At 33.7% G+C, this 12672-nt stretch overlaps 1 long non-coding RNA gene across 1 annotated transcript in view; it reads left to right on the forward strand.

The window, feature by feature from the left end:
* Positions 1–8086, forward strand: part of LOC145291030 (uncharacterized) — a 35006-nt gene extending 26920 nt beyond the window's left edge. Inside the window, exon 2 of the long non-coding RNA XR_013869326.1 lies at positions 7887–8086. This is a non-coding gene — a long non-coding RNA (uncharacterized LOC145291030). The remainder of the gene's footprint in view (positions 1–7886) is intronic.
* Positions 8087–12672: the final 4586 nt, after the last annotated feature.

The following is a 12672-nucleotide window of genomic DNA, read 5'->3' on the forward strand; positions in this document are numbered from 1 at the left end:
AGAAATAGCTGCAAAATTCTTGGCAAATAGTTTGGCCTTGTCTGGTGCTGACAAGATGACCTCTGGTCCATTGATAATAGTTGGGATAGAATGCACACTTCTGTTCAGGATCCTATTTGTTATTTGCCAAAACTGGTGGGAACCAAGCCGCTGATCAGCTACTTTGGATTTAACAGACTGGGCATATAGCTCTCTTGCATTTTTTATTACTCTTTTACAGTGGTTGCTGGCAGTCCTGAAAGCAGCTTTAGTCTCAGTGCATCTATTACGTTGGTAGTTATGGAAAAATTGATTTCTGTGCGCGATAGCAGCAGCACATTCTGGGAAGAACCATGGCTGGCTGTTAGGTTTTTGTTGGAACTTTTTAGATGGTATGAATTGGTCTATGCCTACAATTAACCATTCGGTCAGATCTGATACGATAGAGGACACTTCCTTTTTAAACATGGAGTGCAGAGGCAAATCATACGTATGGAAGCTATCCCAGTCAGCCATAGAGTATTGTTATACAGTACGGTGGAGGGGTACGTCTGGGGACATATTACATTACGTTTTTATCTTAACTGATACGACGGAGTGGCTAGAGGAGAATGAACGAAACATGAACATAGCTCAGGGGAAGTTGAGAGAAAAAGATCTAGGAGGCTTGCATATTGACCGGGTGTATCGGGCACAAGGGTGGGTTCGCGAACAATCTGAGTGAGATCATAAGCAATGGCAAAATCATGACAAAACCTCCCCTCATCGTCTGTCTTATTTGAATGGGTCAGCCATTCCACGTTATGGACGTTGAAGTCACCACAGATGTGGATGTTAGCCGAGAGATGTGCAGACAGGATGTAGTCTATTTTCTCAGATATGCTCTTAAAGATAGTAACTCCGCTGTTTTGGGGCCGATAGAGGGCAAATATAAATGCAGTGGTGTTAGCAAGTGCAACCCGGAAGCACATATAGGGTAAATTAGGATCTTCTCTAGAGATATCCCTGCCACACGGGAAGCCATCTTTAATGTAGGCACATATTCCATGCCCATGGCGATCTTGGGGGTCTGATTTAGCTGTTAAGTTAGAGTATCCGTTAATTATGAACTCATCTAGGGAAGTGGTCGGCCCTATTCCAGTTTCACTTAGAAATAATATGTTCGGTTTCGTCTCCTGTAATTGGGTTTCAACCTCTGGAAGGTTGGAACGTAGACCCCTGATGTTGGAGAAGGAGACATGGTAGTAGGGGTCTACGTTGGAAGATGGGGTTCTAGGTTTATTCGAGTTTTTTTCTGGAGATATTTCATGTTGGGTTTTTGGGATTTGTGGAACAGATCGGCATACTTGGTTAGAGCAGTACAGAAAGGAAAAGTAAGAGAGAAAAAGACAGGAAATTAATGCGTCTAAAGTTTTGTTCGAAAATTGCATACGATAGTGGCTAATAGCCCAGATGTCATGAATTAGTATGTGGCATCTGTTATTGCAAATTTACGAAACTCTGGTCCAGAGGGAAATTTCTGCAGTCAAAACATTATATAAGAGATTTGTGTGACAGAAGACCAGAAAAACATCGTACCATCAGTTTTAAATCCAACACAAAAGCCTCTGTGTATATCCGTCTCCCCGGAAAATGAAGAGTCTGTTATAGGCAACCAGAGACTGGTCTACTTTTGAAACTGATGGTACCAACGTCTTTCTGATCTTCTGTAGAACGTGCGTATATATATATATATATATATATATATATATATATATATATATATATATATATATATTTTTATATATATATATATATATATATATATATATATATATATAGTCTTTTATATGCAATTTTACAAATTATGATAGTGATTGCATATAAGAAAAAACACAGTTTCAACTGGGGTTGCTCAATAGATCTATAAATACTTGATAAAAGTTACCACTCCATGAGCCACGGACTCTCTTTCTGTTCATTTTTCAAAATATTTATTTATTTATTTTTTTTTGTAATAACTTGCGTTCAATTGTTTCGGTCTTTGGCATAAATGCATATAACACTATAAATTATAACTTTGCCCTGCTAGGCAATCTCATCAGCGCATATTAAGAAATCAATTTTAAAGATTTTTTTGGACAAATGTGTTTATATTAACATGCATTTATTTAACCATTTACTTTTTTCCTCACAGAATATATATATATATATATATATATATATATATATATATATATATATATATATATATATATATATATATATATATATATATAATGCATCAAGCAAATATCATAATGTATTTTCTTTCTGGTACTTTTTTTTATCAGGTTTACTTTACCATGCATCTCGTAATGTATCCATTTTTTCAGTAGCTTTTAAAATGCAGATTTTTTTTGTAATATATATAATTTTTCATTAATTGAATTTCGATATTAATATTTAATTAAATTCGTCTGAAATACCTTATTAAGCGCATACTTTAATTTAGCTGGTTTTAAGCATAAAAGTAAATGTTTATAGCAACTGTTGTTAACGGTTTATTTACGGTTTGCATTTGTATATATATATATATATATATATATATATATATATATATATATATATATACAGAGTGTCCCAATAAAATGTATACACTCTTTAAATGACTATGCAACAAACATTTATTACATGAAAGAAAAATTTCATACATCAAAATACTGTGAACAAATTGTGGTCCATGAACAGCTGACAACGCTCACTGATTGAATCGAAAACGTTCCTAATCGGTTCAATTGCTATGATGGACACATCTTCTTTCAATGGTTGCTTTCCACTCATTCATTGTAGCTCGTTTTGTGGTGTGAACCCTGTGTTTAGCATGCCCTCCCCCCGACTCTCAAAAAAGAGAAAAATTAAAGGGGGGGGAGGATCAAATTCGGTGAGCGTAGTACTCGATACTTCATCTTCGTTCTAACTGTTTCGCACGTGACTATCAAGATATGCTCTTACGTCATGTTGATAGTGGGGAAGCGCTCCATACTGCTGGAAGTGCCATTTATTATTCCTAAACATCTCTTGGGAACGTGGCATAGCGTATTCATGTAGCAAGTTAAGATGATTGATAATTTAAAGAGTGTATAATTTATTAGGACACACTCTCTCTCTCTCTCTCTTTCTCTCTCTCTCTCTCTCTCTCTCTCTCTCTCTCTCTCTCTCTCTCTATATATATATATATATAAATGCACACTGTGTTTGTGTTTGAAAGAGAGCGTGAGGGAGAGTAAGGGAGAGAGAGAGAGAGAGAGAGAGAGAGCGAGAGCGATGGGAGGGGCAGACAAACACATGTGCGAGAAAGAAAGAAGGAAATAAACGGTGCTACTTTCTTTTTTGTTACATTTTTGAAAGTCTGTCTTAGATTTCATTATTCACAAAACACTCAGCATTGCGCGAATATTACGCAATACGTGGAGAAACCGTAAACATCGTATGTATATGAAAACAAATAACTCGTTCGCATTCGTGCGTTTCAATAATATAAACCACACGCTCGAAAATTGAATGGTGGGCGTGGCCACAGCGGAAGTTGCGGTTGCATAATGCAGGAATAAAAGGGGGGGGGGGAAAGAAAAGAAACCAGCGCTTACGATGGGTGACAGTTTTGTTTTACAGCATATCAACCCTTTCCCTTTCCGTGTTATTTAATGCAGAATCCAGGAATTTCCGAATAGTTCTATTCTTCAAGTTGTTACATCTTCAAATGTTCATTCATGTTGTTTTTCACGTGTGTTTACGGCATATCAACCTGTTTCAGGTTATTTAATGCTGAATCCGGTCATTTTTGTAAAAAGATTTTATGCCTTAAGTTCTTTATATCTTCAAATATTTATTCATGGTCTTTCTTTTTTGTGTATTTTACGGCATATCAACACTCTTTGTGTTATTTAATACCGAATTCAAGAATTTTGGAACATTTTTATGCTTATGTAAGTCTCCACATTCAAATATTTATTCATGGAGTTTGGTTTTCATGTTTTACGGCATAACAACCCTCTTCGAGTTATTTAATGCCGAATCCAGTCATTTTGGTAATATTTATTTATGGTGTTTGGTTTGGTGATTGTGTAAAGAAAAGTTGGTTCTGTTGTGGGTTTTGAGGACGTGATAGAGTTTGTTAAAAGGAAACGAAACACAACATTAATGTTTAGTGCATTTTAATCAGAAAGCCACTATCTTCGGACAACCTGATCTCGTAGTACCAGGCAGCACATGCTGATTTTCTCTATTTACTTTTCTCCCAACGAGGGCAGAGTTAGAAGCTTTGTTTTAATGTACCTCTGTATATCAATATTGTCATGCAACTGTCAGTTTCAGTCTCAATGTTATTGCTCCTTCCATCAAATTGATAACCTTGCCTTGTACAGCGTGTCGAAAAAGTCACTCAATAGTTTTGAACTTAAATAGATTTTTTTTTAAATTTTTGATGATATCCTGTTGTAATTTTAACACAATCTGAAATGGGAAATTTAAAAAACAAATGCAAAATTCAAACGATCTTTGTTCATGAAAAATAACGTCTTTTAAATGTTCGTCATTTTCAGCTTCGCATATTTGTGCCCTTTTTCATTTTTTTTACAAAGGAGATGATAAGGGTTAATAAGCGTACAGTGATCAATGGACCAATGTCATAGTAATTGTTAGTAGTGGAAATTTGGTAAATTGGATTACTTAAGGGGAACGGCTCATCAAGAACTTGTTTACATTGGACTTGAAGACCATCATATAGTCAGCCGGAAAGCAAGCAAATGGAAGGGAGTTCCACAGTTGTGCAGTTCTAAGAAAGAAACTTTGTTCATGGAATCTACGTTTAGGTTTAGGCACAGATAAAGAGTGGGGGGAAATTATTGATAGTAGTTTCAGATAGACGAATGTTTCTCGTGAAAGTTTGGCGGGGGGGGGACCATAGATTGAAGCTCAGACAATCACTTGCCATGAAAATAACGATAAAGCATAGACAGGCTTGCAACGTCTCTTCTGTGAGAAAAAGGTTGTAGGGAAGAGAAAAGGGCATCCCTACTAGGCTAAGAAGTCTGTTTTGAACTCTATCAAGGCAGGATAATATCTTTCTAGCAGCTCCTGTCCAGACATTACTCCATCTTTGGACGTACCTGACTCTTATATAGATAGAGAATTACATCAGCAGTGAGATATCTACTGGATCGATAGAAGGATCCCACCATTTTCCCAGCGACCTTGGCAACAGATTTGATGTACATGTTCCATTTCAGATCAGGAGTAATAGTCAAGCCCAGGAGCTTGTCAAAACATGGAACCTCTCCAATATGAAAGCCATTCATTTCAATTGATGCCATATGGGCATCAGAACGTTGATGTAAAGGCAATAGTTTAGTTTTATATTCATTAAAAGTAACAGCCACTTCTTTACGCATTGTACCACATGCTCAAGATAAGAGGAGAGAGAATCAGAGAGAACTTGGTCGTTTACGGCCTTTGATGTGCTGCCATCATGACAGATTGCAGAATCTCTGGGTTGTGATTTAACTCCCTTATTTCCTTCCTGATGTTTTTCTTCAATTCTTGCAGGGGTTTCGGCTTGTTTACATAGACTCTTTCATAATGTTTAGAATTGTGTTGTTACCTGGGCTATCCCTTACATGAAAATGCTGTCGATAAGCTCTGTCAGTCAAAACAATTGACACCTGATTTTGGTAAAAAAAATTTAACAATTTGCGTACGTTGTTCAAGGCTATACTTATTCAACATTAATTTCCAAAATATTATCTGCAAAATCTCTGAAATAGAGAAAAAAATAATCATTAATGGCAAAATGGCAAAGATTTTCAGTGAAATTTTGACACCCTGTATTTTGTACATCTTTAAGTATTCTACTATCTATGCTCGAGGGATCCTATTATACACCTTCGTGTAGTCAATCCATGCCATGGCTATGTCTTTTATCTACTTTTTACTTCCTTCAATATCTTTTGCCTTATATACAGTAGATTATGTGTTCTTTTCCTTTTTCTGTTCCGCGAGTAGTGATTCACGATAATTAAGGGAGTGATAAATTTGTTCTCTCCATTGTGCTTGGTAGGCAGGTTATGGGCATGTTGTTGCTGGAGTCGGTTCTCATTTCGGTGTCTTTTTGTGTATGAGTGTGGTTAGTCATTTAGCCATCCATTCTGACACATCTGTTTCGTGGATACATCGTTTCAAGCTTTGAATTAGCCGCCATTATTATTATTATTATTATTATTATTATTATTATTATTATTATTATTATTATTATTCAATAGGAGTAGTCACACAGGCCATCATCAAAGATTTTCCTTTGAGGACAACTAGTGGTGTGCCCTGGAGTCTGAGTGACAACGAGTTTCCCCAGATTTCCAGTACTCTCCCTTCATCTCTTTCGATAACCTTTGCAAAAGAATTTACATTATCTCTTCCATTATTTTTCATTATTATTATCATTATTATCATTATTATTATTATTATTATTATTATTATTATTATTTTTATTATTATTATTATTATTATTATTTTGTGTTGTCCATAAGTAACATTTTTCTCATGTATGCATACGTTTTCAATTTTTACTTATACATTCAAATAAATATTGGGGTTCTTTAAAATTTAGGATACCTAATTTCTCATTCAGACATAATATACACGGATCGTCTAAGTTTCTACATGTACTGGCTTGTCATACTATTTTCCACTCGATTATCAGTTAGCGCTTACTTTCTTCGGGCTCCAAATGCCAGTGCTGTTATTAGTGATAGAACGATTACATTTTTTTCCGATTCTGATACAATTACCGATTCCGATACAATTACTGATTACAATTTATGTAAAATTTGTAAATATTTAATTAGAGATTTGCTGTCTTTTTATACATTTTTCCAATTTTTCCCTATAACTCCATGTAAAATTTTTTGCAAACATAAGAATACATTTAGAGGAAGGAGGGTGAATACATCTTTCTAAATATTTTTTTTTCAAATGTTTAACTTGTAATTGATTGAAAATTGTGCGACAACTAAAGATTTACTTTAATTTTAAAACAAAGCCGAATTGTATTAGTTCCTCGTTAGTATACAAAATGCTATTTTTAATTATTTTGTAAATAATTGCTGGTGCTACCAGATAAGGCTGTCTAAAGATATTGGCTTCCTGAGACGAAATGCACCTAACATTGATGCTTTTTGTTTTTCCGGACGACATGCTCTTATCAAATAAATAATCTTTGGTCTGCTCTGTGTCTCTCGCTCCCAATCTCTGACTGATAAAATTATCGTATAATTTTCCAAAACCCTACCTAAAGTCCAAATCACTTTAAAATGACCTTTACGTAAGAGTCGTCAGACTCTAGAGGTCAATCTATTTGAAATTGTTGTTCAAGTTCTACATTCCTTAATCTATTAAACATCTTAACATGAATAATTTTCTCTGTAAATATTTATTTTGCTTGGATTATATTCTATTTTTACAAATATTACAACGACCTTAATAATCAACTAGTATAATAGTTTCCGGCGTTGTCCGGTAGACTAACAGTATAATAATGAGTGTACGGTAGTCAATGGTACAATATCGTCGTAATCGTTAATAGCGGAAATTTTATAAAGTTTAATTTCCTTTTGATTGCATCAGAATAAACATGACCTACCACAGCAGAAGTAAAACATCAAAATAATAGATCTGAATTGATAGGTTATAGTTATTACAAACTTTAATTAGACGTTTGGTTAGTAAACATGAAATACGGAGAGGGGAGGGGGGCAGCACATGTAAGCGTATTTTACGACCGGGCAATGGCGGACAACCTGCTCATATCAAATAAATGTTAGATATTTTAGTTTTCTTGAAGGTAAAATTAGATCATTGCGAGTTTTGTTATTTTATTTCCTTTGAATTTATAGATATCAGTCGAATGACACGAATCAAAGATTTGCTTCCAGATTATGTCGAGTTCAACCACATCAAAATCACAATGTCCATCCTCAAACAACAATATGGCTACACAATTACTGCAGAAGGAGAAACCATCCTTAACAAAGAAGATAACAATACTGACACAAATGATACACAGGTATTTATAAACTTTCTCAAAACTGACTGAGACGAAATGCATCTAACATTGCCGTTTGTTTTTCTACTTCCTTTTGCAAAACTTAATTATAATTAACAATAATAATTAACAATAATAATTAACAATAATAATTAACAATAATAATTACAAAAACGCAACCCACCTTTTCCCCCTCTTGTTTTTCTTCCATTTCCCCTTTCTATTTCTATCTCCCCCACTTCCTGACTGGTTTCCTAACTTAAAATGTACCAAATAATTATACTATAATCCTCTTCCATTGCAAAACTCATTCATGTTCTGCAGGGCATGAAACAAAAACAATAGAATCCACTATAAAACAACCAAACCAAACACTACAAACTAGCGATTGAAGATACAAAGAGCTCGAAGAATAAAAACCTTCAACAAAATAATTGGATTCAACATGAATACTATTTCCAAAATAACTGGGTTCGGCATTAAATAATTTGAAAAGGGTTGATATGCCGTAAAACAAAAGAAACCAAACCAAAACCATAAATAATTAAAAAATAGTTGACGATAGGTATGCAAAATAAGAACACTTAATAAATAGAATACTTGACAAAGCTCTTTCCCCTATGTTAAGAATGAGTTTCTAAATAATTATGTTAATATTGAGAACACCATTCTTAACATTAGAAGAGCGGGAGGTGACTTTGTTACCTATTCTGTGACTTTTATCTATTAATGAAAATTCATATTTTTTAAATCCTTATTAAAAAGATTTGGTCGATTATTTCTGTTACTGTAAAAAGAAAAACAAGATACATACAGTACATATGACAGTACATATAATAGTAATACGACTACCACCATTAATGACAAAATAAAAAGGATCTCTCCCAAATGAGATTCTAATTTTACGTAATTACGTGTAAACAGCTGGAAAATTTGGACCTCAAGAAATAAGCAATTATTTTCGAATTGGGAGTAAGAGAGTTGTTTCTTACATAAATTTTACCTAAAATACACGCACATAATTCATCTCCGAGATAACAATGAATTTTTCGTTAATGCTCTAAAACACTAGAATTTCACAAGAATAGTAGCTCATTTTATGTTAAACTAACAGTTCAGCCCGGCTTTGATTTGATTTATGTCCAGGTAACCGACATCTAAAATTTCAAGTGTTACGAGCCAAAAATGGCGGAGGAGTTTGGTAGAGTCTGCAAAGGGCATCTCTTTAAACTTTGATTTCTTAGCAGCCAAATTTTAGCCTAAAAACTGATTAAAAAGCTTGCTGCATGTCTGAATACACTTTATGTAAATTTTCAAATGTTTAAACCCAAAATTCACTGAATAGTTTGCTAGAGATCGAAAAGGTAAAATCTTTTGAACTTTGACCCCGAAAACCGATTAAAAAGCTTGCCCTATGTCTGAATACACTTTATGTAAAATTTCAAGAGTTTAGACCAAAAATTGGTGGAGGAGTTTGGTAGAGTTTTCAAAGGTCAAATCGTTGAACTCTGATCCCTTGACAGACAAATTTCTGGCCGAAAACCGGTTTAAAAGATTTCCCCAAATCTCAATACCCCTTATGTCAAATTTCGAGTCTGTAGACTGAAAATTGTCAGAGTACTTTGGTAGGGAAATGTACACGCACGCGCGCGCACACACACACACACACACACACGCACATTTTCACTTTTATAGATATATAGATTTATATGTGAATCATGCGCTCTAAATTCTTAAATAAATATTTGTGTATTCATTTTTATTAAATAAATATTTTTGTATTTATTTCTGTATAATCATAAATAAATATTTTATTTCATTGTTAACCACATTCCCTGTACTTTATAAATACTGCATTCTTATAAAAGTGTCTGTGCTTGTTTTCCTTTTCATCAATTGTACCTTTGTGTTGTGAAAGGAAAACCCGTATTATTAAAGCTCTCTCTGTCTCTCATGCCAATTCACCCCCCCCTCCCCAAATAAAAATGCTTGGCTCCATTTGTAAGCGATTAAACAGTCTGTAAAACGTTGTGGTTCAAAATTAAATAAAATAACAAAAATCAATTTTGTTTAATTGTAAGGTAAAATGATCACCGGTTTTGGACCAGTCAGCCTTTTAAGAACATGTAACCATTTTTCTTTATTTGAAATTTTGGCCATATTAATGTTCTTGATCGACCTTTAGTTGGAAATAAATCATTGTTAAACGTCATAAAATACTTCTATTTCCTCCTATTAACCCTAAATTGGTGGCAATCCGAAAAATAAATTGATTAAGTATGATTTTACAACTTTACGACTTATACTAAGTGTTAGTGATAAAAAATCTAGTTAATTGCCCCAAAGGTTAAAATATCCCGGAAATGGTAAATATTTTACGCAAACTAACCCTAACTTGAAATTCTAAAAAAAAAATTTAAGTTTGTTCACATATAAAATTAAGAATTTTATTTTTAAAAATTATGGTTTACTTTTAAATGTAGATATATTTCTTTTTTTTTTCAATTTGACTAACTTCTAAATGCTTTCTCTTAATGTATCCAAGATTTTGATAAATTCTTTGCGAGATTTTCATCTATAGTTTTAAATTGTGTCAACGCGGTAATCAGATAACGGTAAGGTCAGAGCGGCACCAGAGAAATAAAATAAAATTTGTTAAAAAGTTTAAATTGTTTAATATACAATTGTGAACTCTCTGATATGCTTCACATAAAAGTTCAGCAAATATGTACAGAAATAAATGGGCAAGTGTACTCTAGAATATTTACTTTATTTTTTTTTTATTGTTTATTCACTTCAAACAAGGCACAGTGCCACTAAGTCGTAACCTGCATCTAAAATTTCAAGAGTTTAGACCCAAAATTGGCGGAGGAGTTTGGTAGAGTTTTCAAAGGTCAAATCGTTGAACTCTGATCCCTTGACAGACACTATTTGGGACGAAATTTACCAGGATACTATGTAGGGGTCGGCAGCAAGATGTCTGTTAACATTATACTTGAACTTCTGCATTTCAATGCAGTCAGGAATGCAGGATACTGGGAGGGAATTCCAAAGTGTAGCAGTTTGAGAGAAGAAGCGTTTAATTATAAGGCTTTACGGCATCTAAATATCTCTACAGTATAAGGGTGGGATTTTGCTGGTTGTCTGGTTTCTTAGAAGGATTTACGTCGAGGGGGTACTAGTGTTTGAGTTACCATAGTTCAACAAAAAAAAAATTAATAGACTCAAGGATCAATGCTACATCTCGAAATAGGATTCCTCATCTGTGGTTTTTGGTTCTTAGTTTTATGTTGTTTATGAACAATCTCATAATAATATTTTTTTAATTTTTTTGTGTAAATAAATTTTTTGTAATAATCGGTTTTGGAATCAGAATGAGACTAAAATTTTTCCGATTCCGATACCCCAAAAGATTCCACTGTTTTTGCTTCCCAATTCCGATTAATCGGCCCAGTGCTAATCCATATATATATATATATATATATATATATATATATATATATATATATATATATATATATATGCATATAAACACTTCAGAATAAAGTTATTTAACAATCAGCTGGTATGGAAACCTGTGGTTATAAGATTTACAAAATATTACTCGCAGTAATATTCTATAAGTATTATCCCATCTAAATAAGAATTGCTCGATATACAAGATAGTGCTTCAATGAATTTAAAAAAAAACCTTTTTTAAGTGAAATGTTTGAGTTTCATATCAAAGATTTTTATTATTCTAAGTATGACAAAGAATATTTTAGAAATTTTAGATGGTAGACATCGAAACCTTATAGGTTAAGGACATAAAATTTCTAAAGTATTTTTTGTCTTGCTGAGAATAATAAAAATCTTTGATATGAAACTCAAACATTTCACTTCAAAAAAGGTTCTTGGAAATTCATTGAATCACTATATATATATATATATATATATATATATATATATATATATATATATGAATATTTTCCCGGGGGGGTACAGAATTTTATAACGGCTAAATACAGACCAAAAATCATAATGAATTTAAAAATAAAAAAAATGAAAATAAAGGTTAGCTAACCAGGTTTCATTCCTCGCTTATCAAAGCTAAATCGAGGAAAATACGATTAAAACAAACAAACAAAAAGTCATGAATATGGCGGGGGTAGGAAAAAAAATGAAATAACGGGGGAGAAATTACATAGAGACTAAGTTAAGTCCAAGAAGATTTTCTTTTTGCTTGCAAAGAGAAGGTCTCAAAGATTTAATAAAAAGTGTAGTACTTACCAACAAACGCCCTCGTGTTTGTGCCTTGTGGAGGCATGCGCGACAACAAAACTTGGGTTTTTATAAGCGGAAGTCTCGAGGTTGTCAGGAATCTACAGGCGCATGCGCAAGAGAAGGGATTGAGATAGTGGTATAAAGGCAGGTCGAGTGAGAAGGTTGTTGTTGTTGTTGTCATTGGACGTTACAGTGACGCGTGCGTTAGCAGGTGAGTAAGAGGCGGTTTATTTTTGTGTGTCAAGTCGCGCACCTCGGTGAAGGTCATATAAATCGTTCACCTCGGTGAAGGTGAAGGTCATAAGCTATTTCGGCGATTTCATTTTGTCTCTTTTCCTGGACAACTATGGCTGGGGCAAAGTTTGATTTAAAAC

This window comes from Euprymna scolopes, chromosome 12, assembly GCF_053919585.1.
Source record: "Euprymna scolopes isolate OS-2025 chromosome 12, ASM5391958v1, whole genome shotgun sequence".
NCBI classification, from domain to species: domain Eukaryota; kingdom Metazoa; phylum Mollusca; class Cephalopoda; order Sepiida; family Sepiolidae; genus Euprymna; species Euprymna scolopes.